Source organism: Salmo trutta, chromosome 20 (assembly GCF_901001165.1).
Source record: "Salmo trutta chromosome 20, fSalTru1.1, whole genome shotgun sequence".
Taxonomy (NCBI): Eukaryota; Metazoa; Chordata; class Actinopteri; order Salmoniformes; family Salmonidae; genus Salmo; species Salmo trutta.
In genome coordinates, this window is record NC_042976.1 from 16,080,453 (window position 1) to 16,092,416 (window position 11,964).

Consider the following 11,964-nt stretch of genomic DNA (forward strand, 5'->3'; position numbering starts at 1 on the left):
AAACGTTCATGGACAAGGGTTTGGACGTCTGATTCTGCAGTGAGACTGTGAGAGCTTGTTTACACACACACACACACACACACACACACACACACACACACGCACACGCACCCTCGCATGCATGCATGCATGCACACACACGCACGCACGCACGCACACACACACACCCACCACCCACCTGCGCACACGCAAGCAAGCACACGCACACACACACACGCATCCACGCACGCACACATGCACAAACATTTCTCTTTCTCTGCTCACATATTGTGCACATACAGTATTCATCTGACTGGAACACTTTGGAATATCCATCAGCAAGCAGCACATAGACTGGTGCTGATGTGAACCAACTGGGATAACAGAAGTCAGTGTGGCTGCAGTGTGAATTGTGCCATTGTGCTCTGGCTGATAATGGCTGACTTCTTACATACGTTAAATGCCCCTCTCAAAGACCCCCGAGGCTCTCACACATGGCCTGTTTTTGCATGAACTAAATGCCTCCCATTGAAACAGTCCTAGTCAGCCCAGTTAACATTTATGGAGGTTGTTTAAACAGCCGTGAACTGTGGATTAAGTGGGATCTGGTCTCCACAACACCTAAAGGATCTCTGTTCTGCAGCTAGCGCCTTGTCCACGAGGGTTATTACACACACACACACACACACACACACACACACACACACACACACACACACACACGTGTATCCTCGCATACACACAACAACAAGCTCTCACTGTCTTACGTCAGAATTAGACATTCACCCATGTTTCTCAAACATCATCTGCCATCCCCGTCCACAACGCCCTAGCAAACATTCTCCTGCACAACGCCCTAGCAAACATTCTCCTGCACAACGCTCTAGCAAACATTCTCCTGCACAACGCCCTAGCAAACATTCTCCTGCACAACGCCCTAGCAAACATTCTCCTGCACAACGCTCTAGCAAACATTCTCCTGCACAACGCCCTAGCAAACATTCTCCCGCACAACGCTCTAGCAAACATTCTCCTGCACAACGCCCTAGCAAACATTCTCCTGCACAACGCCCTAGCAAACATTCTCCTGCACAACGCCCTAGCAAACATTCTCCTGCACAACGCTCTAGCAAACATTCTCCTGCACAACGCCCTAGCAAACATTCTCCTGCACAACGCTCTAGCAAACATTCTCCTGCACAACGCCCTAGCAAACATTCTCCTGCACAATGCCCTAGCAAACATTCTCCTGCACAACGCCATAGCAAACATTCTCCTGCACAACGCCCTAGCAAACATTCTCCTGCACAACGCTCTAGCAAACATTCTCCTGCACAACGCCCTAGCAAACATTCTCCCGCACAACGCTCTAGCAAACATTCTCCTGCACAACGCCCTAGCAAACATTCTCCTGCACAACGCCCTAGCAAACATTCTCCTGCACAACGCTCTAGCAAACATTCTCCTGCACAACAACCTAGCAAACATTCTCCCGCACAACGCTCTAGCAAACATTCTCCTGCACAACGCTCTAGCAAACATTCTCCCGCACAACGCTCTAGCAAACATTCTCCTGCACAACGCCCTAGCAAACATTCTCCTGCACAACGCTCTAGCAAACATTCTCCTGCACAACGCCCTAGCAAACATTCTCCTGCACAACGCCCTAGCAAACATTCTCCTGCACAACGCCCTAGCAAACATTCTCCTGCACAACGCTCTAGCAAACATTCTCCTGCACAACGCCCTAGCAAACATTCTCCTGCACAACGCCCTAGCAAACATTCTCCTGCACAACGCCCTAGCAAACATTCTCCTGCACAACGCTCAAGCAAAACTGAAACCTGCTTGAAGATAACAGCGTTCACTGTTGCCCCTAGTGTCTGGTTTTTACGTCATATTCCAACGTCCTCATGGATCGACATGGTTAGACGTCTAATCCTGACATGACCTGGATGCACACACACGCGCGGGCACATGAGCACACACACACACAGAGCTGTGCAGGAATGTATTCAAGATCTGCAACAGTATACTGCTTCACAAAGTTGGGGTTGGGAACTTGATGTCCTTAAAAAGTGGATTATATTTTGACAAAATAGAATCATAACAAATTGAAACTTCAGGGTGAGAGTCCAGACACACAGTCTGAGCCATCACAGACAGTCCATTACAGAATGATCATGTGTGGCCTTTCTCGTTAATCTGGCCTTGCAGCCAAGTAGGGAGAGGAGAGGTCTGTATCTGAATGTTGAGGCTGAAGCTGAGGTGGCAGAGCAGCAGTAAGAGAGATTAACCTCTCTCTCTCTCTGTCTCTCGCTCCCTGTCTCTCTCTCTTTCTCTCTTTCTCTCTCTCTCTATGTCTCTCGCTCCCTGTCTCTCTCTCTTTCTCTCTCTCTCTATGTCTCTCGCTCCTTGTCTCTCTCTCTCTCTCTCTCTCTCTCTCTCTCTCTCACACTCCCTGTCTCTCTCTCTCTCTCTCTCTCTCTCTCTCACACACTCCCTGTCTCTCTCTCTCTCTCTCTCACACTCCCTGTCTCTCTCTCTCTCTCTCTCTCTCTCTCGCTCCCTGTCTCTCTCTCGCTCCCTGTCTCTCTCTCAGACAGGAAAGTTCTGGGCCACTGTCATATTGTCTCGTGAAAGTAACCTACTGGGCTCTCTCTCCACTATGGGGTTAGCCTCCTTTCTCCACTGTGGTGTTACATGGCTGTTTCCTTGAGCGCTCCCAATGTGAGGTCATCGTCATCCCACGTGGGGCCACTGTCAGGATCATGGGCTTATTACCTTAAGGTGTGTGTGTTTGTGTTTGTTTTTTTGGTCAAAAGGGAGCGCTGCATGGACCTAGAATCACTTAGTGGCAGCAAGGGGGCTTGAATGAGGACAAGGCTATCTAGTATTCCCAAACATATTATTGGTGATGGCAAAGTTTCACTTCATAATGACCATTGAATATAGGCTATAAATTCATGATTTACATATGAAATAATGAAATAATAATGAAACGTGTTGCATGACAATGAATTTGAGTAACACTTTATCCAAAACTCTTCAAGTAAATCACTATCATTCAAATAAATGTATATGTGTAATTATCATTACTAGTGTTTGTGTTTGGTATCTGCCGTAACATGTTGGACCTGCCTGGTACTTAATGATTTGGTTAATTGGCAACTAATGCTGGTTTTTGTGGGATTTTGTGTGGTGGGCTGGAGTGTAGGGTGGAGAGTGTGTGTGTGTGTGAGTGTGTGTGCGCACTGTAGGGGAGGCGATGGCCCGGCCAGCTGGTCCGTCTGATCCCTCAGTCTGCTGGTAAATTGGTTTTAGCGGCAGGCAGTGCTAATAAAGCTGATTATCTTTATGGCTCAAGACCCACTAACCCTGACACTCAGGCAGCTGGGGCCCTAACTCGCACACCACATGCCCTCCCTCCCCTGCGCTCCCTCCCCCACACTCCCTCGCTAGCCTCCCTCTCTACCGCTCCGTATTCGCTCGTGCACTTGCAATACTCCTTTCCACTCTCTCCCTTCCTGCTTACCCTTTCTCCCTCCCGCTTCTGCACTCCCACCCTCCATGCTCAATCCCTCATTAGCCTCCTTCCCTAACGCCCCATACTCGCTCCTGCACTCCCTCCTGCACAATCTTGCTCCCTTTTCCAGCCCGTCCTCCCTCCCTCCCTCCCTGCACACCCTCCCTCCCTTCCTCTCCCACTCCCTCTTCCGCGCTCCCACCATCCATCCCACCATCCATCCCACCCTCCATTCCACGCTCCCACCCGCCCTCCTGCCAGCCGTACCTCCCTTCGTTCCCTCCCTCTCTCCCCCTTCCCACTCCTGCAGTCACTCCAGGCAGCTGCCACTAAGCCCACTGTGCTGTGGCCACTCCCCCATACCTCCCCCATCCATCCCCAAAATTACACCCCCCACATGCAAACTTTAATTTACAGACACACAGAGATGCAGTCATCAGAAATGACCATGTACATTGTGTGTATGTGTTTCTGCATGTTTTCATTCATGCATGTCTGTAGTGTGTGTCTTACCATTCTCCTCCTCTTGTACAATGAGCAACATATTGTCCTGGTATTGAACGAGGGGCCTCGTCCCATTCAGAGTTAATTGTATAATGCGCTAAGTGACCTCGCAGTCAGCACGAGGTGGACAGTTACAGCATGGTGTAACACAAACCAACACAAACTCTCCTTCAGTGAGATCAGATCCCAAACTCTCATTCAGTGAGATCAGATCCTAAACTCTCCTTCAGTGAGATGAGAGCGAGAGGCAAAGAGAGAGACAGAGACAGAGACAGAGAGACAGAGAGACAGAGAGACAGAGAGACAGAGACACAGAGACACAGAGACACAGAGAGACAGAAACACAGAGACACAGAGACACAGAGAGACAGAGAGACAGAGAGACAGAGAGACAGAGACACAGAGACACAGAGAGACAGAGACACAGAGACACAGAGACACAGAGTGACAGAGAGACAGAGAGACAGAGAAAGAGAGACAGAGAGAGAGAGACAGAGAGAGAGAGACAGAGAGAGAGACAGAGAGAGAGAGACAGAGAGAGAGAGACAGAGAGAGAGCGAGACAGAGAGAGACCGAGAGAGAGAGAGACAGAGAAAGAGAGAGAGAGAGAGAGTGATAGAGACCGAGGGAGACGGAGACGGCAAGAAGGAACTTCTATGTCATCTAAAGGAACATAAAATTCGACATACCAATTAGGATCTGGCTAAAAATACTTGAATCAGTTATAGAACCCATTGCCCTTTATGCTTGTGAGGTTTGGGGTCTGCTCATCAACCAAGAATTCAGAAAATAGGACAAACACCAAATTGAGACTCTCCTTGCAGAATTCTGCAAAAATATCCTCTGTGTACAACGTAAAACACCAAATAATGCATGCAGAACAGAATTAGGCTGATACCCGATAATGATCAAAATCCAGAAAATAGTTGTTAAATTCTACAATCACCTAAAAGGAAGCGATTCACAAACCTTCCATGACAAAGCCATCACCTACAGAGAGATGAACCTGGAGAAGAGTCTCATAAGCAAGCTGTTCCTGGAGCTCTGTTCACAAACACAAACAGACCCCACAGAACACCCCAGGACAGCAACACAATTAGACCCAACCAAATCATGAGAAAACAAAAAGATAATTATTCAACAAATTGGAAGGAATTAACAAAAAAACTGAGCAAACTAGAATTCTGTTTGGCCCTAAACAGAGAGGACACAGTGGCAGAATACCTCACCACTGTGACTGACCCAAACTTAAGGACAACTTTGACTATTTACAGACTCAGTGAGCATAGCCTTGCTATTGAGAAAGGCTGCCGTAGGCAGACCTGGCTCTCAAGAGAAGACAGGCTATGTGTACACTGCCCACAAAATTATTTGAAACTGAGCTGCACTTCCTAACATCCTGCCAAATGTATGACCATATTAGAGACACATATTTCCCTCGGATTACACAGATCCACAAAGAATTCGAAAACCAACCCAATTTTGATAAACTCCCATATCTACTGGGTGAAATACCACAGTGTGCCATCACAGCAGCAATATTTGTGACCTGTTGCCTCAAGAAAAGGGCAACCAGTGAAGAACAAACACCATTGTAAATACAACCCATATTTATGTTTATTTATTTTCCCTTGTGTACTTTAACTATTTGCACATCGTTACAACACTGTATATAGACATAATATGACATTTGAAATGTCTTAATTCTTTTGGAATGTTTACTGTTCATTTATACTGTTTATTTCACTCTTGTTTATTATCTACTTTACTTGCTTTGGCAATGTTAACATGTGTTTCCCATGCCGCTAAAGCCCTTGAATTGAATTGAATTGAATTGACAGAGAGAGACAGAGAGAAACAGAGACAGAGACAAACAGATAGAGAGTCAGACAGAGAGACAGTGAGAGACAGTGAGAGACAGAGAGACAGAGAGACAGAGAGACGGACGGACGGACGGACAAAGAAAGAAAGAAAGAAAGAAAGAAAGAAAGAAAGAAAGAAAGAAAGAAAGAAAAGAAGGAAGAAAGTTAGTCTGTGTAAATATTAATATTAATTTGTGTGTGATGTTCTGCTCAGAGGGGAGTGTGGGTTGAGCGGTGGGGCGAGTGAGGTTTGACCACTGTGAGGACTCTCTCTCTCCTGAAGAATAGCGGGACACTGGAAGCATGCAGGAGAGCTTTTAGACCCTGTCACAACACAAACATTCTCCACGGTAAACTGGTGGTCCAACTCAGTATAAAGCACAGGGACCACTCATTGTGCTAATGGCTCTCTTCAACAAGGTACATGTTGGGGTGTTGTGATTCAGTAGTGCAGAAGACACATTCTGATGTAGCAGTTGGATAACTACAATTGTATTTTATTTCCTGAATTGGCGTCTTGGATTTTGTTTCTGTGTCCTGATGTGTGTTCTTATTAATGTGATACATTACAGTAGTTAAATCATGAGCCATGTTTATCTTTAAAATCTCTTTAATTTTGGATGAAGAATATTCAAGTTATTTCCACTGTTTTTTTTTCTTGTTGAAGTTTAAGTAGGCAATAGGCAGGGTGTCTTTGCATCTCTGGCTCAGTGTCTGTTCTCGTAGGATTTGCCATTTCTCTGGTTTCTCCCAAAGAGCTACAGTGATTTGGCTTGGGGGGTTTCCAGCTCCTTAATCTTAAGGATCAGTCCCTTTTTTTCAATTTCCGCCTAAAATGACATACCCAAATCTAACTGCCTGTAGCTCAGGGCCTGAATCAAGGATATGCATATTATTGATACCATTTGAATGGAAACACTTTGAAGTTTGTGGAAATGTGAAATTAATGTAGGAGAATATAACACATTAGATCATTAGATATTCCAGGTTAGCTCGCAATTCTGATTTTGGCCACTAGATGGCAGCAGTGTATGCGCAAAGTTTTAGACTGATCCAGTAAACCATTGCATTTTTGTTCAAAATGTTGCATCAAGACTGCCCAAATGTGCCTAATTTGTTTATTAATCCATTTTCAAGTTCATAACTGTGAACTCTCCTCAAACAATAGCATGGTATTCTTTCACTGTAATAGCTTCTGTAAATTGGACAGTGCAGTTAGATTAACAATAATTTAAGCTTTCTGCCAATATCTGATATGTCTATGTCCTAGGAAATGTTCTTGTTACTAATCCCATTAGCCTACGTTAGCACAACCATCCTGCGGGGGGACACCGATCGTGTAGACGTTAAAGAGACTCTTTTACAGTAATCTTACTGTGATGGTTTCTGTCAGGGTTTCAGTGTAAATGCAACGTAACTTTTGCTGACTCTTCCAGATACTCTACGGTATATGGAATGCCTTACAGTTCCAGCTTTCTCAACACTTTGGCTTGAATTCTTAGTTCCCACTAAAGCATTTGGTCCTCTGTCTTTTTTGAGTGTTTTCTTTGGTGCGGTTCAGACCGGCTTTGATTTCAACATCCATGGATGTAGATTTTACTGTACTTTACTGTACTTTACTCTACTGTACTTTACTCTACTGTATTCTGTACTGTACCGTACTGTACTTTAATGTACTGAATAAAACTCTACTGTCTTGTATGATACCGTACCGTATTGTACTGTACTACTCTTCTGTGCTCTACTGTGCTCTACTGTACTAAACTGTGTCGTACTGTACTGGGATGTTCAAATATGGGAAACATAGCCTAGACATCTATGATTCATTAGAATAAAACCTGCGGAGCTCATTTGAATAATACCCAGGATGCTTTGCCAGTGTTTGTTTTTACATTTACATTTTGGTCATTCAGCAAACGCTCTTATCCATATTGACCCACAGTCAGTGCATTCAACTGTAACCGTTACTCAGAATGTTAATGTAGTTGGTGGTCTGTTGGTTTCGTCTGTATGTTAGACTCCTTGAACATCATTGCTGCCAGTTTTAAAGCTTTTGAAGAAGCTAACAGAAGTGGATGTGATACATGGGAGAAATAATACGTTGTTTGTTCCAGTCTTCAGTTGGCTCCTCTTTTATTTAAGAGGTGTGAACAATTGTTATTGTGATATAATGCTTACTTACTGTAATTGAGAATGTATAGCAACTGACATTTTCCCATAGAATCAATGACCAAAAAATATGTATTTTCAACATCTGGAAATGACATATTTTCAATGTTTGGAAAATACGTATTTTCGAGGTCTGGAAAATACATATTTTTAAGTTTCATCCAGCACCTAAAATGCACCTGATTTCAACACCTGGAAAAGACGTATTATCAATCCCCGGTAAAGATGTATTTCAATGTCTGGAAAATATATATTTTCACCTTTCATTCAGCACCTGAAATGCACGTGACATCAACGTCTGAAAAGACATCTTTTCAACTTACTTGCTTACTGGGTTTGTTATGGATTTCTCTGTAAAATACTTTAGAAAATATCTCCAAGACACCAAAACAATGGCACCAGGCAGCAGACCACTGGCATTAATTCTGCTCCCAGTCACAGGCACAGACTTGTGTTACCATAAATTGTGCTTCTTCTGCTTCACATTCTTGCCTAAAGCCCATGCAACATATGACCCAGAAAAGGAACATGGTACTTGTTTATGGAATTTGGAATGGCTGCATCACAATTGGTTTACTTCCTGAAAGCAGTTGAAACGTATCCGTTGCCTTTGAAGTTGTGTCCTGGTTCCTGGCAGTTCCTCTCTGTTTAAGTGTATTGGGGTAGCTGACTAGCCTTAAGCAGTGAACAGTCCCAGCTGTGGCCCATACTTGCCCTGTCCGTACTCCGTACTGGCCACTCCTGCCTTGCAGTCACCGTGGTTATACTGTAAACGGGAAAGAGAGTTAAAGTGTGCAGTCACACAAGCTTGGACAGATATTGCCTTTAATATGTTGGGTGCTGCATCCCTCTCACTGAATTATGGTTCAACACTAGCAGCACTCAGGGATGGGCAACATTTTTCAAATTAAATTACAAAAGACAGATACAAATACCATAAAGATCAATGAATGTATCAGCATAAACTACTGAATTAAAATACATGTATTTCGTATTTTAAATTACAAAAATACATTTGCAAGTAGCCAGCCCGAACAACTCTGGATAATAATGTATGCTAAATTACCAAAATGTAAATGTATATGTGAAAATGAACATACCAAAATGAATTGCATAGCACAGTGGGTATTATTATTGGCCTTGTTTCAGAGCTCATCATTTGGAATTGTTCTTTTTTAAATACACATTTCTATTTAGATAATTTAGCAGACACTCTTATCACACCTGATATCAGATGTCTGATACCAATGCACGGTGAAAGGGGGTCACAAAATGTGAACCGCTATAAAAATGATTTATAAGAGCACAAGGCGAGACCCAAATGCAGACACAGCAGGCAGATGGTTGACCTCTGATATTTATTATAACAAAAGGGGTATGCAAAAGGCAGGTCGGGGACAGGTGAGAGTTCATAAACCAGATCAATCCAAACAGTACCAAGCGATAGGCAGGCTCGAGATCAGGACAGGCAGGGGTTCAGTGATCAGGTCTGAGTCCAAACAGTACAAGGGGATAGGCAGGCTCGAGGTCAGAACAGGCAGGGCGGTCAGGCAGGCGGGTTCGGCTTCAGGACAGACAAGGGTCAAAACCAGGAGGGCTAGGAAAAAAATAGAGACTGGGAAAAAGGAGCTAGGAAAAACTCTGGTTGACTTGGCAAAACAAGATGAACTGGCACAGAGAGACAGGAAACAGGGATAAATACACCGGGGATAATAAGCGACACCTGGAGGGGGTGGAGACAATCACAGGAACAGGTGAAACAGATCAGGGCATGACAATGATATAGAATAGTATTTTGAAAATAACAAATACACAATACATTGGAGTGTAATTCAGCCCAGTGTAATTCAAATGCATTTTTCAAATACATGTAATACTCAAATACTGCCCATCTCTGTCAACACCGATAGTTGGAAATATAGAAGACAAGCTGGCAAGTACTGATTTGTTTTCTCAGAGGTAGTTGCAAGTGAAATTCCATGGAAAATGTTATTATTCACTGTTTCCTGTTTTCTTGTAATCAGCTCGAGCAAAAAGTATCCAAAAGATAGTAACCAAGCACCAAGAAATATGAATCTCCTACAAAAGTTAAAAAAATGTCAACCGAGCAGGAGAGAGAGGCGGCCAGGGCTGTCTGTTGCGTTAGGGAGTAACGTTATGGTGTGGATGCTTCAAGGTCTTCAGTTTCCCAGCCCACTCTCTGATTCTATGACCTGCAGAAGGACAGCTTCTCTCTGGACTATACAGCTACTCATACAGTATACCAGCCAGCACAAACAATGATTCTTATGTTACATTTTATATACCTATTACATAATATTAGATAAGGCTTTAGAAAATGAAAGAAGTTTAAACGAAATACTTGCAGTCTCACACTAGTAAAGTACAGCTTAATCCTGGGTATATTATATATTACATAATGTTATATTGGTTTTTTAAATACAATAAGTTTAGATTAATAGTAACACTGTCCTTGGACACAATAATGGTTATCTACAAGCTATAGATTAGGAGCACATTGCATACCCAGTCTCTGCGGCTATACAGTAGCATTTTCCTGCTCTAGCACATGATTGTGGAGGCAGTAAGTGGCAAGACTTGATAAATTTCATTTTTATCTTATAGGCTATAGGACAAGTCACTCACACAGGTTTTATTTCAGGCTCAACTTTGCCCTGTGTTATCAGTTTCCGTTATCAGGGATTGTGAATGTAAATATGTACATATGTCCAGTACAAGGCTTGATTAACATTATATGATAAAGCAGTTTGACATGTGAGTTATAAGTTGACCAAAGATAGTCTACCTATGGAATGTGTAGCCTAAATCAGTATCATTGGACAACTATACTATACTGTAAGCCTTTGGCAAAAACATTAACCGTCACATAACTGTACAGCTGAATCAGCCTTTGAGATGGACATAATCACAGCATTGGGATATAAAGCCTGAAATAGCTGTTTCCTTTTGGCAATTTCATCCCCTCTGCCCAAGGACTCAGTCTGAGTATAGGCTGTGTTGACCATGAGAGAGGTCAACAATTCACTTCTGGAATCATTTTGAGGAATATTTTCTGAGGGGCAACATTACCAAGATTTACGAGGGATGTTGTGTGTGTCTGCACTTCTGAGCATTCCGTCCTGATATTAAGCAGATTTATTTTTATAGTCTAACTCATAAACAAGAGCTTTAAAATCCTTCTGCTGTTATTCAGCCTGGCAGCGGCAGCACACTAAAAGTTAACATTTAGGACCATGCAATTTATTTTCCTAAGCAGATTTTTTACTCCTTCCCTATTCTGTTGAAGTAAGTGTGAAACAATATAATTGTTGGACTTTCATAATATCATCAGTATTAGTTTGGTAACTTTGAATAACAGGTATTTGAATAAACAGTGCTTTGCAACCAGCTGTTTTAACGGTGGAAAAAGCAGGCTTTGGCCTTCATGTTTTTTATAGCTGCCGGGCGAGCGGGGGCTGATCCCAAATCCCTGGGTTCCAAAGCCAACTGAGCTGTGCACAATCCCCCCCCCCCCCCCCCCCCCCCCCCAACCCTTCCATAGGGGCACTCACAATAGGCCCTCATTTGTGCTATCTCCTTTTAAATGCCAATAAAAGGTTTTACATTTCCTCACAAGGCAGTTAAATTCAGCTGACTGCTGTGTCTCCCCCTCTACACCGCCTCTAACTTAACCAGAACCTCCCCTTGCTACCTGTCAAGTTCGCTTTTGCTTTTTTTTATGTCTGTTGCTTTACCAGCTCAGGTTTTGGTCTCCTCAGTATCTCCAGTATCATCTAAACCTGTAGCTAGTAAACTCAAACCCAGAGCTGGAGAGAAAGGCTTTGGGTGTTTTGTTTATTTTCTCGGCTTGCCTTTTGGCACCCTGAGGATTGTTTTTTACATGAGAGAAGGGTGCCAGGCCTT